Genomic DNA, 16,682 nt, shown 5'->3' on the forward strand with positions numbered 1-16,682 from the left:
AAATGGCAATGAAAATAAACCAACAACTACAAAGGTCTTGGCAAGATATGAGAACTACAAGTCCTATCCTAGTTACCTTCCTCAATTGAGATGAGAATTGGCCATTGCTAACACTTAGTTAACCTTTAATCATGGGGGAAAGTCAAGTGGATGAATTAACTTGATTCCACAAGTCCTAGCCAACTCCTAAGGGAAAGACTAGCTTTAGTGGTATCCAAATCAATTAACAACTTCTAATTATCAATCAACAAAGGCATTAGATAACTCAAGCGTCACTAATTACTCCACCAAGACCAAGAGGAACAAAATCTATACTAAAATCCAACCAAACATTTCATCAAACACTTGGAGGGCACGAAAGAAAAGCAAAGTAAATTGGCAACAACAATGAAATCTAACAACAATTATTGCAAGGAATTAATAACAACAATCAAAGGAAACACAATTACCATAAATTACCTTAAATTGAATTGAAAGAAAATAGAATGAACAAAAGTAGATCCACAACAAGGCATAGGAACAAGGTAGAAGAAATTATAACAAACAGTAGACGAATAATGAATGTAACAACAAAGAATTGAAGAGTAAAAGTAGATGAAAGCATGAGTTAAAACTAGATCTAAGAACTAAACCTAATCCTAATCCTAATCCTAGAGAGAAGGGAGAGCTTCTCTCTCTAAAACTAACTAAAACTAAGCCTAAAGTGTAATGTGTGTTCTCTTCATGCATCCCCCTTCATTCCTTGGTCTATTTAGCCTTTTCTCGTCAAAAACTCAGCTCCAAATGGGGCTAGAAACCCTCCAAAATCGCCAGGCACGAGTTCTTCTTTAAAAGTCATGTGCGGCCTTCGGCGCGTACGCGTCCCTGGAGCATTTCACAATCCACGCGTAGGCGCATAGTGCGCGCGCGCGCCTATGGGATTTTTCCAAATCTTTAGCTTTTCATGATTTCTCCACTTTGTATGCTTTCCTTCCACTCCTTTGATCCTTTCCTAGCCCTTTCCAATCTGAAATCACTAGCAAACACATCAAGGCATCTAGTGGAATCAAAGGAAGATAAAAAAAATTATCAAATTAAAGATCTAAAAAGCATGTTTTCACATCTAAGCACAAATAAGGAGACAATCACAAAATCATGCTATTTCATTGAATAAATGTGAGGAAAGGTTATCAAAATGCTCTAAATTTAACACAAGATAAACCCTAAAAAGGGGGTTTATCAGCGAGCTGAGGATGGTTGGATGTCATGTAAAGGGGTGATTGATATATGAGATGAGAAATTATGAATTGTTGATGTTCGGAAACTGAATTGTGGATTGACAGTGGTTGAGATGAGCCGAGGACTCTGAATGAGATTGATAGATCCACTTTATACTGAAAATGTTCTCTGAAAACCACTGTACCATTGTTTTATATTGAGATTATGAGACGCTATGCGCCTGGCAGGGACGGCGGTTGGATCCCGCCTATCAAGGTAGCGGCGGCAGCGTAAGGGCGGTGGTTCGTCCCGCTTGCGTTGAGATGTGAGGTCTGTGGCAAGAGTATCCCGCTCGCATCCCTTCGGATCTATAGAGCGTGCAAGCGCTGGTACCTGGACAGTGATCCGAGCACTATATCTCGGGGGTTCCCATATGAGAATTCCGAAGGGCGACGTCTCCATGGAGATGTGTCGAGTTGGCAGTTGAACCAACAATGTGATATCACAGCCAGTCGGGCAGGCATTCATCATATGCATTTTCAATCTGTTTGTATGCTTTGTCTACTTGTAATGGCTTGCCTAATTGAATACCATGCTTACTTGCTATCTGAATTATTTGCCTTATATGCTTCTACTTGTGTTTTACTTGCATTGTATATTATCTGTGCTTTCTACTGGGATTGAGGAGGTTCGGAAGGCGGTGGCGATGGGATCGCATGGAGGATCGGTTGGTGAAAGCTATGAGACAGCGGTGTTTGGTTAGAGTAGAAATCTCCTAAGATAGATTACCCGGTTTATTTATGTTAAGGTTTATACTATGCTTATTTGTTTTAGAATGCTTTAAGTTTGAATCTTGTGATGGATATGGAGCTTAGGATTGCCTTTGGCGTCCCGGGGTCTTATATCCTACATCATTGGGTACTGTTACCATGCTGAAAACCTCCGGTTCTCATGCCATATTTCTGTTATATTTTTCAGATGCAGGTCGCAACCCACTTCGGTGAGTTGCTTTGGATGGTGACAGAAGCGGAGGATCTTGGATTCTTTTGGAGACTTTTTGGGTTTATTTTTTTTATACATCTCTCTTTTGTATATTGTTTTGCCTAGAGGCTTGTATTTGATAGAACAAAATTGTATAAGCTTCTTTTACTTTCAGGTTTCTGTTTATTTGTATATCTGGCTAGCCAGCTTAAACTCCGCGAGCTGTGGCTAGTTTCTTATGATATTACACTAATATATTTTGATATATCTGATCTATATCTTGTGCTTTAAGTTAGAAGCTTCGTTAGTACATTTTGCGCTTTTGAATCCGGTTTTTTAGCTATATTCTTCATCGGGCTTCTAGATTATACTATTCTTTCTATATATATTATATGTATGAGCTTAGAACTGTCGTAATCTCTGATTAACCTTTGCTTAACGACGCGAGATAAAGTTTAGGCTAATTAGGGTGTTACACGTAATACCACACCACCTCTGTTTTATGACTTAAGCGTATAGCTCTGTGTGGTAGGGTGTTACAGTGGCATGATGCGATGGCAGTGGCACTTCTCCTCCTTTGCACGCACTCTGCTTCTCCCTTCCATGGCTCTGGTTCGCGCTCATCCTCCTTCAACGGCACCACACGACGGCGGTGACTGGTGGTGGGCTGGACGCGGTTGGGCGGTGATGCGAATGGGCATGAATGGCGAGCCCAAGCCCGGCGGTGGTGGCGCAGCTCCTCCCTCTTCTCTTTTCCCTCCCCAATCTCCCTTTCCCTCTACTCTCCCCGTTCCCTCTTTTCCCTTTCTTTATTTCTTTGTTTCTTTTATTGGGGGTGGGTTTCAAAGGGGGTGAGGGGTTTTGTGTGTGGGGGATTTATGGGTGGCGGCTGGGAAGGATAGTTAGGGTTAGAGTTGTGTCAAAATTAGAGTTTGTGTAGAGTAAAAATATTAATGAAATAATAAGGTAGATTATTAATTCAAATTAAAAATTAAATCTGAAATAATTATCTTTGAAATACCATTTTATCATCAACTTGCAAATTATTTTGAGATATACTCCAATTCAATAATTTAAATCAAATCATATAAAATTCTTATTATTTTACAACTACTAACCTTATAATTTTAAATATAGAAAATAACTCATTAAAAAATTGGATAAGAATCTTAATTTATTTCAAATTCAATTAATCAAAACTTGCTTTAATTATTTTTAATAAAATGCTTTCTGAAATTAAAACTGCATATAAAAACATGATTTGAAATTAGCTCATAATAAGACTTTTCAAAAGTTCTGGGTCTTACATACCGAATCCCCAAATTTTGTAAAATTTATTTTGAATAAAAATTGGGTCCCTGAAGTTCGTAACTTTTGAAGAACGAATTAAAAATGACTTTTAACGAAAAAAGTATGCGCTTTCGAAGTTGTGTGTAAAAAAACTGATTTTTATGAACTTAGCAGCTTTTTGCCAATTCTGTTGCACATGCGTACACGAACATGCACGCGATGCGGACTATGGGCTCTGCCTAGATGTCCCGCGTATGCAGACAAAGGTTGCTTTCCCGAGAATGGAAGATTTTACACTTCAGTGTACACGGAAGGCATGCATACGCGGAGCCCTGTTTTGACTAAAAATTGTATTTTTGAGTTTTAAAATTATCCCTCTAACTTTTCAAACCTCAGTAACTACTATTTAAGGCCTGAAGACTAGTTTTTAGATTACAGAGGAAGTGTGAAATTATTGAGAAAGTTAAATTCAAGTAGAAGGAGGTCTGTGAAGAGAAGATGTCAATTAATGAGGTACAGAAATATTGAATATGGTATGAGATTGAATTTGATTGAGAAAGAGACCTCAGGTAAGAGGCAGTAGCACTGTCTACTTGCTCTAGATAAGAGATTGAAATTCTTTCACTGGCTCCGGATAAGAGTTGAGAAGCCGGGTAAGATGCGGTGGTGTTATCCACTTGCTCCGGGTAAGAGTTCGAGACTCCGAATAAGAGGCAAGGGTTGAGTTTTGTTTCTCTTGCTCTGGGTTGAGAATTGTAACACCGTCTGGGTAAGAGGCAAGGGTGAGGTTGTCCCCTACTCCAGGTACGCGAGTAAGATGCAAGGGTTGCGGTTTGGTCCCACTTGCTCTGTGTTTGGTGTTCTGTCTGTAGTTCGCTACCAGACATATCATGTTTGGCTATATAATGACAAATAAGACACATCATCCATAGGACAAGCATGCATCATATGCATTTGTATGTTTTGCTTGAGTGTGCATTATTTTGGTTTGCTTAACTGCCTAACTCTGCTTATTTGCTACTTGTTCTACTTGTTGTAACTGCTATCTATACTTGTACTTTTCTTGTTTGTTTTGTATGTGTTTGCAATTGAGAGATCCCTCATGCTGGTGGAGATGATGCTGAGGGTTGTTCCACCTGTGATTAGGAGGTTTAGGAGAGAAGACAAGAAGTGAAGAGTTAGTTTAGAAATGAGAATCCTTTGGGTAGATTACCAAACTTTACGATTTAGTATTAATTTTAAGTCTGATTATCTGAGTATCGAAGTTTTAGGAATGACTTTGATTTTTCCGGGACCTTATGTATTATCTATGTGGGCACCTCTACCATGCTGAGAACCTCCGGTTCTCATTCCAAACATATATTATTGTTGTCAGATGCAGGACATGATACACCACATTGAGCTTGCTGGTGACTCTTGGAACTTGAAGACTTGCCTCTGGATTTTATACTTTGTGTTTTGTATATGTACATGTATTTAGGCTCTCCACTTGTATATATTTGTATTTTATCCCTCTTAGAGGTTGACTTAGAGAAACAGGGTTTAAATTCTGTATTTTGGTAAACACTTTTAAAGGTATATATATATATATATATATATTCTAGCCGGCCTTTACTTCGTAGGTCGAGTTTAGAGCTTGATTATGTATCTATCTTTTGAAACTCTATTTATATACTTGTCTCTTTGGTTTTTTGTATAAGCCTTCTACCTAATCATTTTTCGTGTATGACGCATTTTCTGTCTTATTTTGTTCATCCTTTCTTCCAAGGCTCCTAGATAAACTATTTTTTACATATATCTATTTACGTATTTTTGTTTTAGAGGTCGTAGCACTTCATCACATTTGATTTACATCCTAGGCATAAAATTATGTATGGTAGGGTGTTACAATATATGCTAAAAGAGAACCTTATTGTTTTACCAATTACTCTTCCATTCAATATTTTTAATTTTTACAAAGAAAATTAAATATGGATGATTTTGTTCCAGTTCTTTGATGTGTATGGAGAAGGAGGAATAATATTGTGTTTGGCAAGACTATATAGGATCTTGAAATGTTTAAGCAAGAGGTTTGACACTTAGTGATTTTGTGGATGAAGTGCACATTGAATAAAATGATGGCTAATAAAGGAATGAATAGTTAAAGCTTACTTAATGCTAATAGTTAGGATGCATGATAGGTGTTCTCTATGTTATTCTATTTGTTTCTGTTAGAAACGTTTTAATTATGATCTGATCGAATTACTGTAAGGGATGTGAATGTTGTATTTGCTTTGTATGCTTCTAAACCTTATATTCCTTATGGATATTTGTAATCGGATAATTATTAAAAAAATTTTGGTTCAATATTTTATATTTATTTAAATTATGATAGTGAATAATATTTTTTTTTTCAAAACATAAATAATGTGAGTTTTTTTATAAAAACAAAGTTTTTAGTTTAAATAATTATGAGATTAGATTATTCCAAAGATGATGATAATATCTTAACTTTAGATCTGCTATAAATAAAATAAAATTTATAGAAATATTATGTTGTATTATAAAATTTAGTTTTATTTTTCTTATCTTTAATCTAAATTATTTGGATTGACATGTGCTTTAATTCTTTTATACGTTTACTAAAATTTTATTATTTTGTAAACATTTTTTCAAATCATTAAGGAATTTATTACCTATAATTCTTATATGTTTTATTTCAAAATATGTTAAAACAAATTTTAGAGGTTGATATTTTTAAAAGTATCAGTGGCACGAAATAATAGAAATGTTCACATCAATTTAATTAATTTAATATTAAATATATTTTTGAAATTAATTTGTCATGAAGTAGTATCACACAATCGTCTATTTTAGTTATTTTTTTAAGTATCCATATCTAATTATTTATAATTTTTAGAGTATCAATATGTGCTATTATAATATATTTATCACGTCACCAAAAAAAATAATATATTTATCACAATTTATAGTTGCAAGATTTGGATTAAATATTTATTGCAAGGTAGCGTTTTTGTCATCCAATAATTACATTAGATATGATAAAATTCAATTTAATTATTTTTTGATGAAATAATAGATGAAAAGGAAAAAAGAAATACCCTAACACAGGTCTATATGTAGGAACGACAATACTATCACTCTTGACATGTAATAATCACTACAAGAAAATAAGCTTTTTGCAACGCTTTTAAAGCGTGCTGAAAAGTGCTAAAAAGCGTACTGATAGCTTTTCGCCATGCTTTTTGAGCTATCGATACGCTTTTGAAAGGGTCACATCCGCTTGCGTGTCGGTTGCTCTATCGCCACGCTTTTATAGATCTATCGCTTTCTTTTTCGCCACGCTTATATCTCTTGCCACGCTTAAAAGAATGGCCATAGGTGTTAACCTATCACTACGCTTTAAAAGGGTGCCAAAAAGTGGACATATAGCCACGCTTTTAAAGCATGCCCATTAGTTTGGCTTTGGCTATCCTTCAAAAACGTGCCGATAAGTAATGATATGTCTACGCTTTTGAAGCGTGCCAATAGGAATTTTTTTGGTTATTGCCACGTTTTTTAAGCGTGGTCATTGACTCAACTATACAATATGGCCACCCTTTTTAAGCGTGGCTATAAGTTTATTCAATAACCTATTGTTTTTTTCTAATTTTCCTAATAAAACCTCGCAAAATTCATATATAATTTTAAATCATAGTGTATGTATGCCTTTATATTTGTATTTTTATTATTGAGACAAAATATAAAATAAGAAAGAAGAAATTGCATATACCAATAGGAAGAGAATAATTTTGATGCACACCAATATGCTATAGACATTATTCCACAAATAAGTTCAGTTCCTTGATCCAATGTGAGCTTTATAATACACTATTTTCTTGAATAAGCAGACAAGCAGTGGCCTATTATGCATATAACTCCAAGACTGAATTTATCTAATCCTATATACTTCAACCCATCAATTTAATATTCCAGATGCATTTTGTGATCCATTTTGTGAGCTAATACTATATTCCTTTGAGCATCTTCTAGGGGCAAAGAAGCCATTGTCATAGCCAAGAGCAGCTACCACTCTTGGTTCATTGAATATTATCCAGTTTTTCACTCTGTCCCAAATGTCTTAGAAACAGAATTCTGCATAGTCTGCAAATTCATTCCTGTGCCAAATTCTATGCATTCGTAAGTAACAAGTACCATCAAAATTATTGCTTAAGAAAAAAAAGGGTGGTACTTACACTACTTGACAGTTCAATAATTCATTGTATCTCAATACACTACTTGGCGGTTCAATAATCCATTTTATCTCAACCCAAGGTCTTGTGGACGGTCATAGTGGTAGAGATTTGCATAAGGAGTAATGTCTACTCAGCAGAAAAATAAAATAAAAAATATTATGTCTCAAGAACTAGCACTCTTCTGCAAGATTAAAAAAATAAAAAGAAAAAGAAAACAGAAACAATTAAAGTGCATAGCAACCAGTAAACTTTACTCTTCATCAAAGAAATAAATCATTTAATGCAAAGAAATAGATAAGAAGCATAGATAAGAAATGTAGAAATAAGAAAATGCAAAACAAAATTAATATACACTTTGGCCATCTCTTCTAATATGCAATTGATTCATTTAAAAAATTGAACCAAAGGAAAGGTAACAAATGGTTCAAAGAAATTAAAATACCCATGTAGTTGACGTTGTGCTTGAGATACCAACATTTCATTTTTGAAATCTATGAAAGCACAATTCCTCAACCTGAATTTTACAAAACAATTATGATTAACATTCATTAACAAAAAAAAATTGGAACAAATATTTTAAAAATCGGCTAGTGATTTAGTACACTTCAGAAAAACAGCAAGCAGTAACCAATTTAGAAAAATCATATAAAATCCATCTTTGGTTGGATTCTCCTAAATTTTGGTGTAGTTGAACTAGACTTATCCATCTTTCACCCAGTTTAAGTCCCACAGCATTTTCGCTTCTCTAGAAAAAGTTATGTCTCTCGAAATATGATTTTGTTTTAAAAAAAGGGAGCTGTCACAGCAGTTAACAGCCCTACTTCCAGAAGGCACAACTTTCTCTACAAAACTCGAATTGTCCTAAAATTTGGAGATAAAATACTATACATCCTAATATTTCACCTCTCTTTGATTTCACCTCCAAAGAGTTTCAGAGTATTGAGATATGTGGTTTTGAAGTTGCTGTTCCAGAATTCAGACAGCATTCTTTCTGCAGAAAATGATCATTTTCTAAAAATAATATCTCCCAAACCACACATCGGAAAATTCTGAAATTTTAGGGGAACAATCTAGACATCTCAAAGTTTCATAGAAAAATAATTTTACTCATTTTGAGTGGCTAGATTGCTCCCAGTTTTGTTCACAAAGTGCTACTCGAAACTGCATAATTCTGCAACAGTGCAACATGTAACCTTGGGTTTTGAGAGGTCAAAAATTGATTCCTAGCTTTTCACTCACTCTAACCTTGTATTATAACTTTATTTTACCTATTGTGACTTGTTAGAAAGATTAAATCAGCCCCATGTGCTCAATAAGATCATCAACCAGCTCAAGGTTTTCAAAACTGAAATAACTTGTACTATATATATATATACAATGGATCCTCATTCATTTTTCAGCAAATAAAATTTCAGCAATCAATTTAACTCTCACCAAATAAGGAGGATCTGCCACTACTATTTTGAAGGAATGCTTCAACTCCAGTGGCAACTCCTCAGGGTGATTGTAGTCATAAAATGTGTAATCACATCCGTACTGCTCAAAACGTTTATCATACTCAAAAAGTTGTGCAGGAACATTAGGATCCATGTTCTGAAGATTCAAGAAAGGAAAATTTTGTAAATATCTGACAAAGCAAAATCAAGAACTCAGAAACGGCATCAAACAAATTAAAACAAATCAACAAACCACATCAACATACATTTTATCATTATTACAACCGAGGCATTGCTCATTGATTTCTTCACTCAAAAGGGGTTTAAAGTTGTAACTATCATCTTCAATTCTTCACCAAGAGAATCAATCCTCTACACTACACTTACACTAATATTAATATTGAAGATAAAACAGTGTAGAACTTGAAGCTTAACACATCGCATATTTCCAAACTATTTCCCAATGAAAATGACTAATAATAATAAACATCTATATTCACCGAAAGTATTAAACATTTGATTAAAAATATTAGCTTTGCACTTTTATCACAAATCAGTAACATTTGAACCCAAATGAACATTGAGAAAAATAATTAACTGAAATTCCAAAATTCAAAATAAAGAAAAGGAAAACAAGAGGAATAATGAATTACCTTGAGATAAGAATAGAGGGTAGGCAAGCAATTCAGGCAATGGGAGAAATGACGCTGCCATTGCAGAGCTTGAGGACCTCTTTAGCTACGGTCTTCGCGGTCTCCGCGCTGTACCAGAACTGACTCAACCTCCAATCCTCCGAAACCAGAGAAACCTTGGAAGATGCAACGACGGAGGCAGAGAGACTGAGAACGACGAAGCATCACTATGTTGATAACGGCAAAGAGATTAAGAACGACAGAGAACGACATTGCTGAGAAGAACGAGGCTGTTGAGATCGACGGCGTGGAGAATGACGACACCGAGAGACGCGGCTGCTGGACGACATGGAACTTCGACGAAAACGGCGGTTGCTGGACGGCTGGACGGTGCGGCAGAGGAGTAGAGGACTATGAATTTGTGACTGAGAGTGGGAGAGGGGAGGAGCGTGGCAGACAGCGTTGACAGAAGAGGTGGGAGAGAATCTGAAATTCGGGTTTCAGAATTTGAAATAGAGGGAGTGACGGCAGAGGTTAGGGAATTAGGGTTTCTGGACATATATATATAGTAAGGGAGGAAATGGGTACGCTTTTAAAAAGTGACGAAAACGGACAAAAAGTTCACGTTTCAAAAGCGTGCCGATTGACCTCTATCGGCACACTTTTGTAGGGTGCCAAATAAATACAAGATATGGGCACGCTTTAAAAAGGTGATAATTTAAAGACAAACTAGCCACGCTTTTCAAGCATGCCGGTTTTTCTCTATGTCCACGCTTTTCAAGCGTGGCAAAAAAAAGCGTGGCCAAATCTCATATCAGTCGTCACCCTACTAAAAGCGTGTCGATTTTTCTCTATGGCCACGCTTTTCATGCGCGGTGAAAAAAAGCGTGGCCAAATCACAAATCAGTGGCCACCTTCGAAAAAGCGTAGCCATTGACCACTTTTGGCCAAGCTTTAAAAGCGTGGCAAGAAAAAAGTGTACTGACAGGCCGTTTTTCTTGTAGTGAATTGATTGATTAATTTCAATTAATTGATTTATTACGTACCAAAAAAAGATTTAATTTTTTTAATTATGCTTATATATATAAAAAGAATAAAATATTCATATTAAAATATTTTAAAATAATTGAAAGGATTTACAAATATAACATTAATAAGTTTCTACGGTTAAAATTTTTAGGAAGTAAGAAAATTGGGAAAAAACAAAAATAACTATTATTTCAAAAAAAAGAAACAAATTGTAGATTGAGTAAGAATATATCTCATGAATTTAAATACTTTATTACATAAAATATTTAAATTTTTGTTATAACACAAACTGTACTACATCGCTAAACATATAAGGAGAGTTTGAATTTTGAAAAAGATTGATCTTAATTAATTCTCTTTGATGTATGAGAAAGTAAAAAAGAATGGATTTTGATGAACCAAGTTTATTAATTTTTTTAATTAATTCGAATAATTCTTTTTTAAAAAAAAATGGATTGATCAATATTTGATTTAACTAGAATTTGGACTATACATGCCCTGTCACTATTAGAGGGTATATGTTCCCTGTCACCGTTAGAGGGTATATGTGCTCTGTCACCATTAGAGGGTATCGGTGCCCTGTCACCCTTACAACCATAGAGAAAACACAAGCATACTCACATTCAACATTTTCCATCATTATTCATTTACCACATTCATTCATAATCACTCTTCATTATTACCAATTCTCAAACAATGACTTGGAGCAAGCGGGACGAACCACGACCCTTGCTACTACCCAGGTATCACAGACATACATTCATTCAAAACTCCATAATTAAACTCATTTATCATAATTTTCCTTTTCCATCTCATACCCGGAGCAAGTGGACAATGCCACTGCCTACTACCCGGGGTCACACGTCACATTCATTTTCAAACCATCATTTCTGCACTTCCTCAATTAATCTTAATCATATACATATACATACTATGCCATAATTCAATGCTTATCACAGCTATCCGACTCATAACATACACAGCATTTTCACCATCATCCTCAGCAACTCATACAATCATCATTACTCATCATTCATCATTGATTCTCACTTTACTTCATCCACAAGTTACCACATGTCCTACCTTCTTTCAATACTAGGAATACTATAAAAAATTAGGACTTAAAGGATGAAAATGGAGGCTTAGAAGTCTGAAATTCGGCTTTAAAACTCAAAAATCAATTTTTGCTGAAAACGGGGTCACGCGTGCGCGTCGCCCACGCACACGCATGGGAAGCGAAGAAAAACGGGTGACGCGTGGAAAATAGAGAGGTAATGTGACACGTTCGCGTAAGCCACCTGTGCGCGTGGATGCGTTTTGTGCTCCTTGCACAAAACCAGTACGCTACCGTCACAACTCTTTGGAATTTATACCACGCACTGCATCAATACAACGATGCATACGCGTCGGCCAGGCGCACGCATGAGAGAGTAAAAATTACGAGGGACGCGTGTGCGTCAGCCATGCATGCGTGTCGGGGTACGTTTTACCAAAAATTTTACTAAGTTTAAAAAGCTGCAGGATTACTTTTTTCAAACCCCAAACATCCGACGGGCATAACTTTTTCGTTTCAAATCATTTTCACCCGTTCTTTGAATGGCATAAACAACTCGGATCCAATTTTATTTCTAAACAAGTTTGATACAAATCGGGGATCTAAAAACCAAGTTATGCTTCATCAAAGTAGACCAAAATCACAACTTTCATAAAAACCAACAAAACTAAATTTTCAACCCAAACCAATTTCAAACCTTTTTAAAACCAACCAAAACTTACCAAAATCAACCTCAAGCCTCCTCGACTTATATTTTCAACATTCTCATTAAATTCACAATCCACCAATCCACCATCTTGACAAATCTCAATCAAATAACTCAATTTCAAACAAAATATCATATCATATATTTCATTCCACATCTCAAGTTCCAACAATACCAATTCCATCAACCCCCAATACATATAAATCCATATCATCATATACAACTCACATGCATTATCAACAAAGATATCAATTCCTCCCTCAAAACCAATAACCACATAATCCATACAATCCATTGTAACCAAATAACAACAATCATAATTCCATTCAATCTCATGACATCACACAATACACACATCACTTACCTTCCTTACCTCTTTCCAGCCTCCGGCCCAATATTCACGGCCTCCGGCCCGAATTCACAATTTAAATGTATATTCCACAAACTAATATTTATTATCCAATTCATCAAATTCTCAACACACCAAACATACAAATTTATACAATTCTCAACCCAATCATTAATTTACATTACATATCAACTATACATATTAGTACCAACCATTTACACAATCCAAACTTTATCCTAGGGGCATCTAGCCTATAAATTCTCATCATACCACAGGTACTTAAATGAAACTTAAACTGTACTTCTTGTAGCCAAAATAATTGAGATTCTTCTTGGAAGTCTCCACCAACTCTTAGCTCCAAGCCTCACCAAGGCCCCACAAGCAATATCAATCTTCCAATTGTGCACCAAAATCACACAATACTCTAACATAATTAATTTTCACACTTATAGTCAACCTAGGGTTCATGAAATTAATAAATCACAAGGGTTAGAGGATTCTTTATCTTACCCCGTGAAATTGGTTGATGGAACTCACCAATGGCTCATACTAAAGTACTCCTAAATAACCAAAATCACAAGATTTCTTCAAAACCCAAACCAAATTCAAATTTAAAAAGAAAAATAAAGACTTGGCAGAGGACAGTGAAATACTCATCACAAAACTTAGATAGAATCATAGAGGATGAAAAGAGCGATGCGTGGCCGTAAACGGCTCGTCAATTGGAGTTCTGGAGAGAAAGTTATGGTGATTTGAAGTTTGGAAAGCTATGTTTTCTTTCTCTCTTCTCTCTATCCGCCCCTCTCTCATTCTCTAGGGTAAATGAGTTGAAATGCTCATAACTAATGTTTATATATGTTGGGTCCTAGGCCCACTTGGGCCCGGTTCACTTGGTTTAGTCCGTTAGCCCAATTTTGGGCCAAAACCTTTAATATTAGAGTTTTAAATCGTATTTTAAATATTTCTATCTTCCCATATTATAAATTTTTATTTCTTAAAATTATTCACTTTTAATTAATTTTCTCAGCCACAGTACCGGACAGATCGCAGCCGGTACTGCCGGTCAAATTTCCAGTGCGCATTTTTATTCAGAAACTATGTTTTTCGACTCAGAAAAATTTACTTAGTCCAAATATCATATTTAAATTATCAAATTCCAATTGCTAAATTTTCTAACCATATTCACTCCTATTTAATTTATTATTTAATTAATTACGATTTGACCGGATTTTACTGATCATCTTTGAAGTATTATACATTTTTCATAGACTTAAATCTTTAGTTAATGTCACTTTTATGCTCTTTTACTCATTTTTCTTTTAATACTTCAATGTTTTACATAATTAACTTCAATAAATATCTCTTTAAGAATTCTTTACTTGATTTCTAACTTCTATAAAATTATAATTTAACCTTAAAAGCATCATCATCGTCGTCATCCAAAAAATTCATATATTAAGCATTTGTAAAACATATCAACGACTCATCCACCATTCATTCATCAACATAAGCCTTCATAATCATCAAATCATCATCAACACATCAATAGAGATATATTAATCATATATGAGTTATTCTAACTATCCAAACGCTTACTTTTCTTGTTAATGCTTCTAAGTTACTTCATTAGTCTTTATGTTCACAAAAAAGCTCCTAAATAAAAAGCAACATAACTTTTAATCATAAGAATGACGCATAGCCGAATGGTGTCACATGAGAAAGGAAAAGATTTTTCACCTTTTCGAGCTTGGAATTTGATGTTCTTCTTACTATTTTAGAAGCTCATAGAGATGACTTTCTATATAAGGAAAGAAACAAATATAGTTCCTCCATACTCCATAGATAAACATAGAGAAACAAATTTATAAAGAGAAGAAAGAAAAAAATCTTTTCACTAACCTTGAGGATTTTGATATAAAACATAAAGAAAAAGATGAGAGAAGTTGTATGATCAAGTTGATTTCTCGAGAAAAGGTCTTAGTCTTGTGAAGATTGAAGATAAAATTGTATGAACACAAAGTTTTCTAACTTCTCTTTTCCTCTCTTGTGTGTTCGACCACTTCTCTCTTTTTTTTTTCTTTCTTTTCTTTTTTCTATCTTAGTGATGATGAGTTAAAACCAAGGTTCAGAAAACCGGACCGGTCATCAAACCGCTCTAGCTACTGGTTCACTGGTTTACTGGTCCAACCGGTTTAACCGGTGGTTCAACCGGAAAAACCGTTTTAAAATAAAATAATAAATAAATTATAAATAAACATCCTAAAATATAATTATAGTATAATATAAATATTAAAATCATTTTCAAATTTAAAAAACTACCTTAAATGTCATCAATCAAATTCATATACTCTTATTAATATACAAACTCAAGTTAAATAGTATAAAGAAATATCAAATATTAAATGTCAACATAAAGATTTATCAATAAGAGAAGTGGTTAATGGAAATACAAAACAATCAGAGAAGTGGTTAATGGAAATACAAAACAATCAAAATAATGCATGCTTTTTTCCTCAAGGTGTGATAGAATCTTATGGCATGGGAGAGGCCTTCACCAATTATCTTACGATCGTGGGAGTCAAGATTCTCTTATCAAGTGATCATAGACCTGTGTATAGCATATTCTCAGCAGAAATTGATCAAAGAAACTCTAGTGGCCAAAACATTTCAGCAAAACCAGCATTCAACATTCCAAAACCAGCAAAATCAGCAACTATAAATGACCATAAGTCTCTTTACCCAAGTCAAAATAAACAACTATATCTGAACTCAACAATCAGCCTTCAACACCAAACATTACAAAACATTAACCAATAATCACACTAAACCTGCAACCAGCAATTACAAAACAGCAACTACAAAACAGCAACAAACATTGTACATTATAAAACATTCCAAATCAGTGATGACACTAAACCTGCACCCAGCAACCAGCAATTACAAAACAGCAACAAGCATACAAAACATTACAAAACATTACAAAAAAATTTGAACAAAAATTTCAGAAAATTCAGGAACTGTGTTTTGTTTGAACATTGAAGCAATGAAGTGCTGCTACAACTTGAATATTTGACTAAATGGATTTAATTCAATTAAAATTTCAGGAATAAAAAATAAGAATCTTCTTATAAAATTGATTTTCATTATTGGCCATAGCGGAAACAACACTCTTCCCATCATCCTTCATTTCGTTATTATTCCGATAATGTGAAGATTAAAATCAAATTAGCTCAAATTTCTTTAATAAAATGAAAATATGAGAAACATGTCGACAAAAATGAGCTGCAACCGAATAATCGAATCAAATATAATTATTATCACAAATATAAGGTATGATAAAGGATGAACTAATATTCGCTATTATGGGTTCCTTGTAATAAGCTTTTGATATCCATTCATAATTTCCATCAAGCAGCTTAGGGGTTTTTTGGGTTTGATAGCTCAAAATAAAAAACAAATTCACTAACCTTCCACTGACAGCAGGACGACAACGGCGACACGACGGCGCAGCAGCTGGAAGCCTTAAACAGCGAAGTAACCGACGAAGACAGGACGACGTGCCGAGCTAGAAAGCCTAGAAGAGAAGGTCTGGCCGTATGGATTTGGGACAGGGGAAGGAGGAGTACGTGGAGATGCCGACAACCACGGACGGCGGTGGCAGTTCCATTGACGAAGATGGATTTTAGGTTTGGCCGTCTGGGGAACCTTAGGGCTTGAGTGTGTGGGTGTTTGGTGTGTGTGGGGGTAGGGGGTATGCGGGTGAGGGACTCGCG

At 34.9% G+C, this 16,682-nt stretch overlaps 1 long non-coding RNA gene across 4 annotated transcripts; it reads right to left on the reverse strand.

Moving 5' to 3' along the window:
* LOC110272191 lies at nucleotides 7,238–10,418 on the reverse strand. Of its 4 annotated transcripts, none has more exons than XR_002363130.1 (3): nucleotides 9,793–10,418; nucleotides 7,704–9,296; nucleotides 7,238–7,625 (listed from the first exon to the last, which is right to left on the reverse strand). It is a non-coding gene; the product is annotated as an uncharacterized LOC110272191 (long non-coding RNA). The 4 variants fall into 4 exon arrangements; XR_002363132.1 differs by having other exon boundaries at nucleotides 7,290–7,829; nucleotides 8,146–9,296; nucleotides 9,793–10,416; XR_002363131.1 differs by having other exon boundaries at nucleotides 7,290–8,217; nucleotides 9,138–9,296; nucleotides 9,793–10,371.

This window comes from Arachis ipaensis, chromosome B05, assembly GCF_000816755.2.
Source record: "Arachis ipaensis cultivar K30076 chromosome B05, Araip1.1, whole genome shotgun sequence".
Taxonomy (NCBI): domain Eukaryota; kingdom Viridiplantae; phylum Streptophyta; class Magnoliopsida; order Fabales; family Fabaceae; genus Arachis; species Arachis ipaensis.